Here is an 8,367-nt window from a genome sequence, read left to right on the forward strand (position 1 = left end):
TTACTTCACAAGGTTGATTTTCCATTTAGCATACTTAAGGGAAAAAAAAGCATGGACAGCTCTCCTATTAGACAGACCATGCTGTAGAGACTTAAAATTTTTCAATCAGAGTAAACTGAACTCAAATGGCACCAACACTCCACCAAAGGTCTCAGCCTCCCTTCTTGGCCTGCTATAATATTGCTGCATGGCCCCTGGAATTTCTTTAACCATTATGCTAGGGTATGACATTATGAACATCTCCAAACATCATTTAATCTGATCTATTATAATTTTTGGTCAATATACACTCTCAGAAATTAGCCCCAGTTCCCCTCATGAGGCTGAGAATTCTTCTCTCCAAATCTCCCTCCAAGTATCTCTGTCTCTCCCTCTCTCTCTGTCTCTCTCTCTCTCTCTCTCTCTCTCTCTCTCTCTCTCTCTCACACACACACACACACACACACACACCATACACACACACCACAATGAAGCCATCTACTTATAGGCCTGGATCTCTGGTCTATTTTCCCAATATCCTTGACCCATCAGTACCTGAGATTGGTTCCACAGTTCACCAGAGATGTTCACCTAAGTATAGGTGGGAATGAGGCCACTCAACAAGGGAGAGAACATGTCTAGTAAGAACTTCTTTCACAGGGATCCTGTAGCAATTCTGGGGCACTGATGAGCATAGTGATGGCAAATAAGATAATATTCCTACAGTGCCACAGCTTGGTGTTTCTTGCTCTTTTGACATAGCTTTCCAGATTCAAGCCTAAGCATTTGATTGGAAAACTCCATTTGGAGAGAGAAGAGGTATCTCATGCAAGAAGTCCATTCCATATGGGAATATTTGCCTTAGAACAAGGATATAGGGTTGGAAATTACCCCAGCAATCACATATCTTCCTAAGGACCCTACCTGTCAGGTCATCTTGCCAAAAACCTGCATGGAGGGCTCTAATAGGAGATCCCACTGGCCTTGATTAGCTCTTATACAGAAAAGTATCTTGGTGGGGCCTTTCATGTCTATCTCAGATGGAAAGAGTCCAAGGCATGGAACGTATATTCAGATACACCTAAGCATCAGCCACATGCCCAAGACTTCCACAGAACAGAAACAGGCCATCTTTCCTTCCAAAGAGGAAACACAGACCAAGATAGCCATGTTCCCTGTAACACTGGAACCTCGGGCTCCTTTGCATCAGATCCAGTGGGCTCTGTGAGCTACAGCTATATTACAGAACTTCCTAAGCTCCAGTCCCCAGTGGGTACTCAGCACAATCTTCATGAGAGGAAAATGGAGAGCCTCATTTTTTAAATGAAATTAATGACCTTGTGGATTAACTACACCCAACTTTATCAAACTGATGTGCTATGGGTCTATAACATGATCCAGACAAATGAGAAGGTAAGTGAGTGGGTACTGAGTAAATACCTACAAGTAAGTCATATAAAAGCATGGATGGAGATATGGTTTTACAACACAAGGGGAGAGTTAACTAATATATGAACATTTGACCTCAAAATAATGTACATCTTCAAATTGAACTGAACCACTCTGGGATGTATATGAGTTGGAAAGTACAACTGAAGATCCACTTATGAAGGGCTTTTAGGTCATTTGGGTATTTTGTAGTATTTTGCTATTGGCCTTAAAGATACTTTAAGTGATTTAGCAGCTACAAGGATACATATAAAAGCATGACTATGTCCAAATGTTTTTTCCTATGAGCTGCTGCTAAACATGTCACAGAATTCCCAAAGGAGACAATCAGACCCAGAAAAGACAACAGGAAACCAGAGTTTTGAAATTGAGAAGATCTTTTCAGAGGATGCCTTTCCCTGCCTCACAGGATGATGTTGAAGCTTTTTGATGGGGTATGAGGTGTGATTCAATTTTTTTTGCCTATAGAGGTTCTCAAAGCATTTCTTGGATACATAGAGGGATGGAATCATGATTTCATCCATGGATAGATGATGGATGGATGGGATGGATGGTGGACAGACAGACAGGCATGCACATGGACAGACAGATATATGGATGGACTGAGACAAGGTTGTGGAGTATCTATGAGGTCACAAATGCCTTTGCTGTACAAAAGTCTTTATGAAATTTTCACAATAAAGAGAAGTCTGAGATCTTTCAGTGCATGCTTTTTGATGGAGACAACCATTTCAGGGACCATAGATTCAGCTAGGATTCGGAGTCCTACATTCTGTCAGTATTGATAGTGTTCTAGAGGCATCTACAACATGGTGGACATGAAGTACAGTTAAGTGGTCATACCTTTAGGCTTTGGAATCAGTCAAACCTGGGTTTCACCATCTCTATTCCTCGGAATCACTGCTGTAAAGCAAAGATTATATTAGACCTACCACGTTGTTTTGAGATTAAATGAATCAAGGTATTAGGGTTCGCAGCACATAGTAAGTACCCAGTAATGTTAGGTTTTCATTACTATTGTCTATGTTAATATTTATGTAGCCTTTCCCTCAGGAGAACACGCAGGTACACCAACAAAGAGGTGGAGGACTAGGAGTGGGTGTGAGAAAGGGCAATCCCTTCAGTTACACTTGATGAATGTCACACTTACCATCTCCATGTCCCACTCCCCCCCCCCCCCGAGACCATGGTAAACTCTTCCACCTCCTTCTGCAATTCCTTCATGTCCACTTCATTCAACTCTAGTCCTTCTCACTCCTCTGAGCTCCTGGCAACCTGAGCCACTCAGGAGATCCATTGAGATTCTTCTAACACATCCATGGGCATCAGATTTCTCCTTTGATTAAATGCCTATTTCCAAAGATACAGGCTGTCTCTGCCATTTCTCCTCATAGCTGACCACAAGATCCAGAAAAGCACAGAGTGGGAGGTGACAAAGGGGTGAGTATTAAGAGCTTTGTTATTGGCAAAATGATCAAGAGATGGTTGGACTTGTCTTCAGAGAACAACCCAGAGAGCCATTAGCTTTGGTGGAAACAGTCAGCTTAGAGATTTGAGTCTTATGTCCCTTATATTATTAACTGTATGGCCCTCTAGGGTTTTTAACCTCTCTGAAGCTCAGGTTTTATAATAAGAAGTGGGAATAATTATTTTTCCCCCGTAGCATAGAGAAGATTTGGGGGATAATGAAGGTGAAATATCACAGAATAAAGATTTTCATTGAATGTGATTTCTAGCAGCTGTCACACCCACAAATTGGACTCATTGTGATCACTTCACTCTCATCCACTCCATACACACGGATCCATGCAGATGTGCATGTGTCTGTGCATACACACGTGTGTTAATAAAACCTAAGCCTTTGACTTCCTAAGGAAACCTTTCAGTCACACCTCTTGAATTAGGGGACAGTGCTTGCAAAGCCATTTCAAGTCTGGTTCTCTGATGAGATCACAACAGCAAAACTCTAGTCACCCAAACTTATGTGTTCTGAATTCCTTTCAGGACTCACAAGACTTAGCTGACTTTTGCTATAGCATACACCTGCAGATATCATTGTACACAAACTGTCACAGAGCTGAACAAGTTTTCCCATCCAAAAAATACTATCATCTGTTTGGGGGGGGGGGTTGGTAATCATTATAATTGACAATCTTAATACCTGTTTGCCCCATGACATATGAAGAAACCATGCCCACTCTAGGACAAATATTAAAATAATACAATGGCGCTCTGGTTTCCACAAAGCAAGAGTGAAGGAGTTCTTCACATGCACCACAATAAGGTCACCACAAAACAAGGAGAAGCACTTGGAACACTTAAGCCAGTGGTACCAGCACCAATACACAGGCTTTTCCCATTGCTTCCCTCATGGGGAAGAGGTCTCACCCTACCTGGACACTCTGACTGCTAGTCCCAGCAGCACCCCAGCTAGTGATCTGAGTCTGTATCCTCAATCTCATTCTTTTCTGCCTTGTTCCATATGAACAAAGTAAGGTACCTTTCAGAAATTACTAACTTTGACAGGACTCTAATACTGAGAAGTCTTCCTCCAACATTCTTGCCCTAGGGCTAGATTTTGTCTTCTCCAGAATGAGGTTAGCCATGTGGAAATTTTCTCCTGGACTTATCTATTGACATGTACCTCTGGTAATCCTTGCATTCATTTATGTTGTGAAAATGTGCTTTTCTCTGGTTCATTGATTCTCATTTGGGTCCAGTAGTGCCAGAACAATATTATCAAATTATTAACATTATCCCCATTGAAAATCATTATGATGCAATGGGAAAATGTATAGCATCTACTTCAAAGGGATGTGAGAGGTATACATGAATGATTAAATCACACAGGAAATACATTTAAATAGTATTTAAATACTATCTTTGCTACATAATAAAATTTAAGATATAATTTGAGAAACTTGGGGAGTAATGGCTGTTAAAATGTAACAATAACAGTACCGTAGACATAAGATGATGAAATGTTCTTGTGAAGACTCACATCTGATGAGTTGGGGGAAACACATTCTGGTGTCCACAGGACACAAAATGCGAAGAAGTTTGGAATACATTGTTATAAGGTCCTTTCACTACACATGAAGATGTATAATATTATTTGAATGTAGATTCCAATTAAAGTTGTGTATTGTAAACCCAAAGGCAACAGCTAAGAGAAGGAACTAAAAGAGGTAAAAATGGTAAGTCAAATAGCTGTGACAAAATTAAAACATATAAAGTACTCAATTAATTTAGAGAAAATTACACGTGGCTGCCTCTGCCATAGACAGGACAACCAGATAGGAGAAGCAGGAGGTAAATGTGGGAGATTGGTGGAACCACTCAAGACATTTCATTCCAATCCCCATGACAGTGGACTCTACTGAGCTGTATGTCTTACTACCTAAGGGATGAAGGTTTTCACCAGATGATGTGGTAATGGGTCCACAGAACTGAAAGCTGAGCCTGTGCCACCTGGTCATTTTGGATTTCTCTAACCACTTAGGATAGCAGGCACAGAAGAGGTTCATGCTGGCAGTGCACAAGGCTCATCTGATTATCCAAGGATATAGAACTGCTGCCACATAGATTGGTGTTACTTGATGTTCCTCCTCCTAGTCAGTCTTTTTCTTTCCCATTAAAAAACTTTTCATTGTGAATTCAGAAGATAACAAAACATAATGAAGTGTACAAAGAGAAAAAAATCAGCGTTACAACCACCCGGGTAAAGAAATGAAGAGGAAGATCGGGCAGGTAGAGGAACAAAGTTTGTCACTGCAATTATAGAAGCAATACATAGCTTTTACTTTTTTTAAATGAGGAATGATCCTAAAAGCACAGTGAAGGACAAAAGAAACATTGTAATCACTTGTGATAGAATTACGGTTAAAGATGGTGCACTAATCTCTTAACGGTAATTCTTTATATAGTGGATTTCATGGCTTACGTAAAAGTAGTGCAAACTCAAGTGTTCAACAAACAAGTTATCTTTGGATTTGGTTGGAAATCATGGTGTGGTTATTTTACCTCTTAAACTCTCTGATGAGATCACAAGATAAAATCCCAGCCAGTATTAACTACATCAGAAAGCAGGTAGACCCAGAAAGGAATGCATTTTCAGATTTGAAGAGTGTTACTTTACATGGTCTGGTAAAATTAGAGGATTCTAGAGAGAAAACATGGAAAGATTAAATCAGTTAAATGTCATAAAAAATAAAATCTGTATATGAACCCCTGAAACAGTTTTCTAATCACACAGAGATGTTGGTCCCCTGTACAATAACCACATGAAGGGCATATGAGTATGGGGAGTAACATTGAAAAACCAGTCAGTGGCACCAGCACCAACACACAGGTACTCATATAGGTCTCCCGTAGGCGACTCCCATAGTCTTCCATAGGAGACTGTTTCCTATTGCCAAGCAGTAAGGGAAGATATTTATCCTGCTTGACTGCTTCAACAGCTTCTCCAATTATGACACCGCAGCAGTGACCCAAATATGTTCCCAGGTCTCCTCCCTCTTCTCTTATTCAGAGTCTATACCTTTAGAATCCCTCTTGAGATATTGTGATGAGCTGCTCTAGATTTAAATTCAATCAATTCATAACTGGAAGGACAAATACAAGTAGACAATACCAGTAGACAAACCTGCATTTTAATAATATGTTCCTTTGAAATGCACATATATTTGGTATTCATGATTGAGGCAACACATGAGAAATTTATTCAGGAGAATGTGACACTCCCCTAAGAGTGAAACTTATTTACTTACATGTAGGTTATCTCAACTGAATGTTTAACCCAAAACAGTGCAATATGTGGTTACTTCTCCTGTGCATCCTCTTGCTTTAAATTCTTGAAATTGGATCTTATCATTGACTTCCTTTCAATAATTCAACTCTACTACACACATACATTCTATCAAACCTAGCACTTATTTGTGGAGGCAGTCAACAAAATGGGACAAAAGCTCATAGAAATCAGAAAGTGATTCACAGGGCATACACATTTTGTGTATTTTTGACACCAATATATAGGGTAAAAACAAAGTGTCAAGGGAGGAAAGCAACAACTGGCATCGTTTGAACCATATCATGGAGATTTAGGAATAACTGTTACCCAGCCATCCTTTCTATTGACTAGCACCACCAACTGTGCCCCAAAGGGATGTTAAAATTATAAGCAGGAAAGATTGGGACCTTCCTGGAATTGAATCAATTTTCATTCTGATAAGATTTCCAATCATAACTCTGGTCTTGTTATTTCTCCGACCACTGCTTACTCTTTGGTCCCTAATAGGAATCTGTGCCCAGGGTCTGGCAACACCAGCATTTGTTCCTGAATCCATTCAAATCTCTGTCACGTGAGGATGAGAATTTCAGTTTACTTTTAACCACTGTTTTAGAAGCCTCTGAAATATTCTTTTGCTTTCCTGCTACATCTCTAGTTGGAGCTTCTCTCTCCCTTCTGCTGTTGAAGCACTCCTTCTGGCTGAAATCTAGGAAGGTTGGTACTTGGGCTAAGTGCCAAGACACTGAGGCCCTGCACAAACATTTCCCAGAAGGAAGGATGTAGGGTCTATTTCCTCTCTGCTGGCATCCTAGAGACATTCAGCCTATGTCCCTGGCAATATTGACATTGACATGCACATCTGAATCTATTCTGATCTCTATCACCTGAGGAAGAGATTCTGGTTTCCCTTTGAACCTGATAGGGTGCCATGTGATCTAAGTGTCCTCATTTCATATGCCCCAGAAACATTTTCTTCCTCTAAGGACACTCTGATATTTCCTACCGCCTCTCTTGTAGGGTTTTCTCATCTCTGTACCACTGCTGGAGGAGCCCTTATCGTAGAAGGGCAAGGTATTTGGTGCCAGAATTGGGGTTCACATCAATGGGCTCATCAGTAGCAATTCTGAGAGGGAAGGAGAACAGGCTACTGTGACTTCCTAGCAAGTCTCTTTAGAAATCATTGAGGAAGATTCAGAAATCAATGTTGAGCTTCCAGTTAAGGAATAACTAAGTCACAGGGATGAAAGGTACAGCATGGAGAATATAGTCAGTGGTACTCTAATAGCATTGTATGGTGACAGATGGTAGCCACACTTGTGAACACAACATAATGTATAGACTTGTTGAATCACTATGTCACACACCAGAGACTAATGTTACATTGTGTCCTAACTCTACTTCAATTATAATAAATAAATAAATAAATACATAAATACATTTTTATATGAAATTTATTGTCAAGTTGGTTTCTATACAACACCCAGTGCTCATCCCAACAGGTGCCCTCCTCAATGCCTATCACCCACTTTCACCTCCCTCCCGTCCCCCATCAACCCTCAGTTTATACTCAGTTTTCAAGAGTCTCCTATGGTTTGCCTCCTTCCACCTCTGTAACTTTTATTCTCCTTACCCTCCCCCATGGTCTTCTGTTAAGTTTCTCAGGATCCACATAAGAGTGAAAACATATGGTATCTGTCTTTCTCTGTATGACTTATTTCACTTAGCATAACACTCTCCAGTTCCATATTGTTTATTTCTGCTCTGATCTTTATTATTTCTCTTCTTCTGCTGGGTTTAGGCTGCCTTTGCTGTTCTGCTTCTATTTCCTTTAGGTGTGCTGTTAGATTTTGTATTTGGGATTTTTCTTGTTTCTTGAGATAGGCCTGGATTGCAATGTATTTTCCTCTCAGGACTGTCTTCGCTGCGTCCCAAAGCGTTTGGATTATTGTATTTTCATTTTCGTTTGTTTCCATATATTTTTTAATTTCTTCTCTAATTGCCTGGTTGACCCACTCATTCGTTAGTAGGGTGTTCTTTAACCTCCATGCTTTTGGAGGTTTTCCAGACTTTTTTCTGTGGTTGATTTCAAGCGTCATAGCATTGTGGTCTGAAAGTATGCATGGTATGATTTCAATTCTTGTAAACTTATG

General features: G+C 40.2%; 1 pseudogene; it reads right to left on the minus strand.

Moving 5' to 3' along the window:
• Positions 1-6,775: 6,775 nt before the first annotated feature.
• Positions 6,776-8,367, minus strand: part of LOC121024681 (protein FAM156A/FAM156B-like) — an 87,046-nt pseudogene continuing 85,454 nt past the window's right edge.

The sequence above is a fragment of the Herpailurus yagouaroundi genome, unplaced genomic scaffold (assembly GCF_014898765.1).
Source record: "Herpailurus yagouaroundi ecotype Mexico unplaced genomic scaffold, PumYag 66807, whole genome shotgun sequence".
Lineage (NCBI taxonomy): Eukaryota > Metazoa > Chordata > Mammalia > Carnivora > Felidae > Herpailurus > Herpailurus yagouaroundi.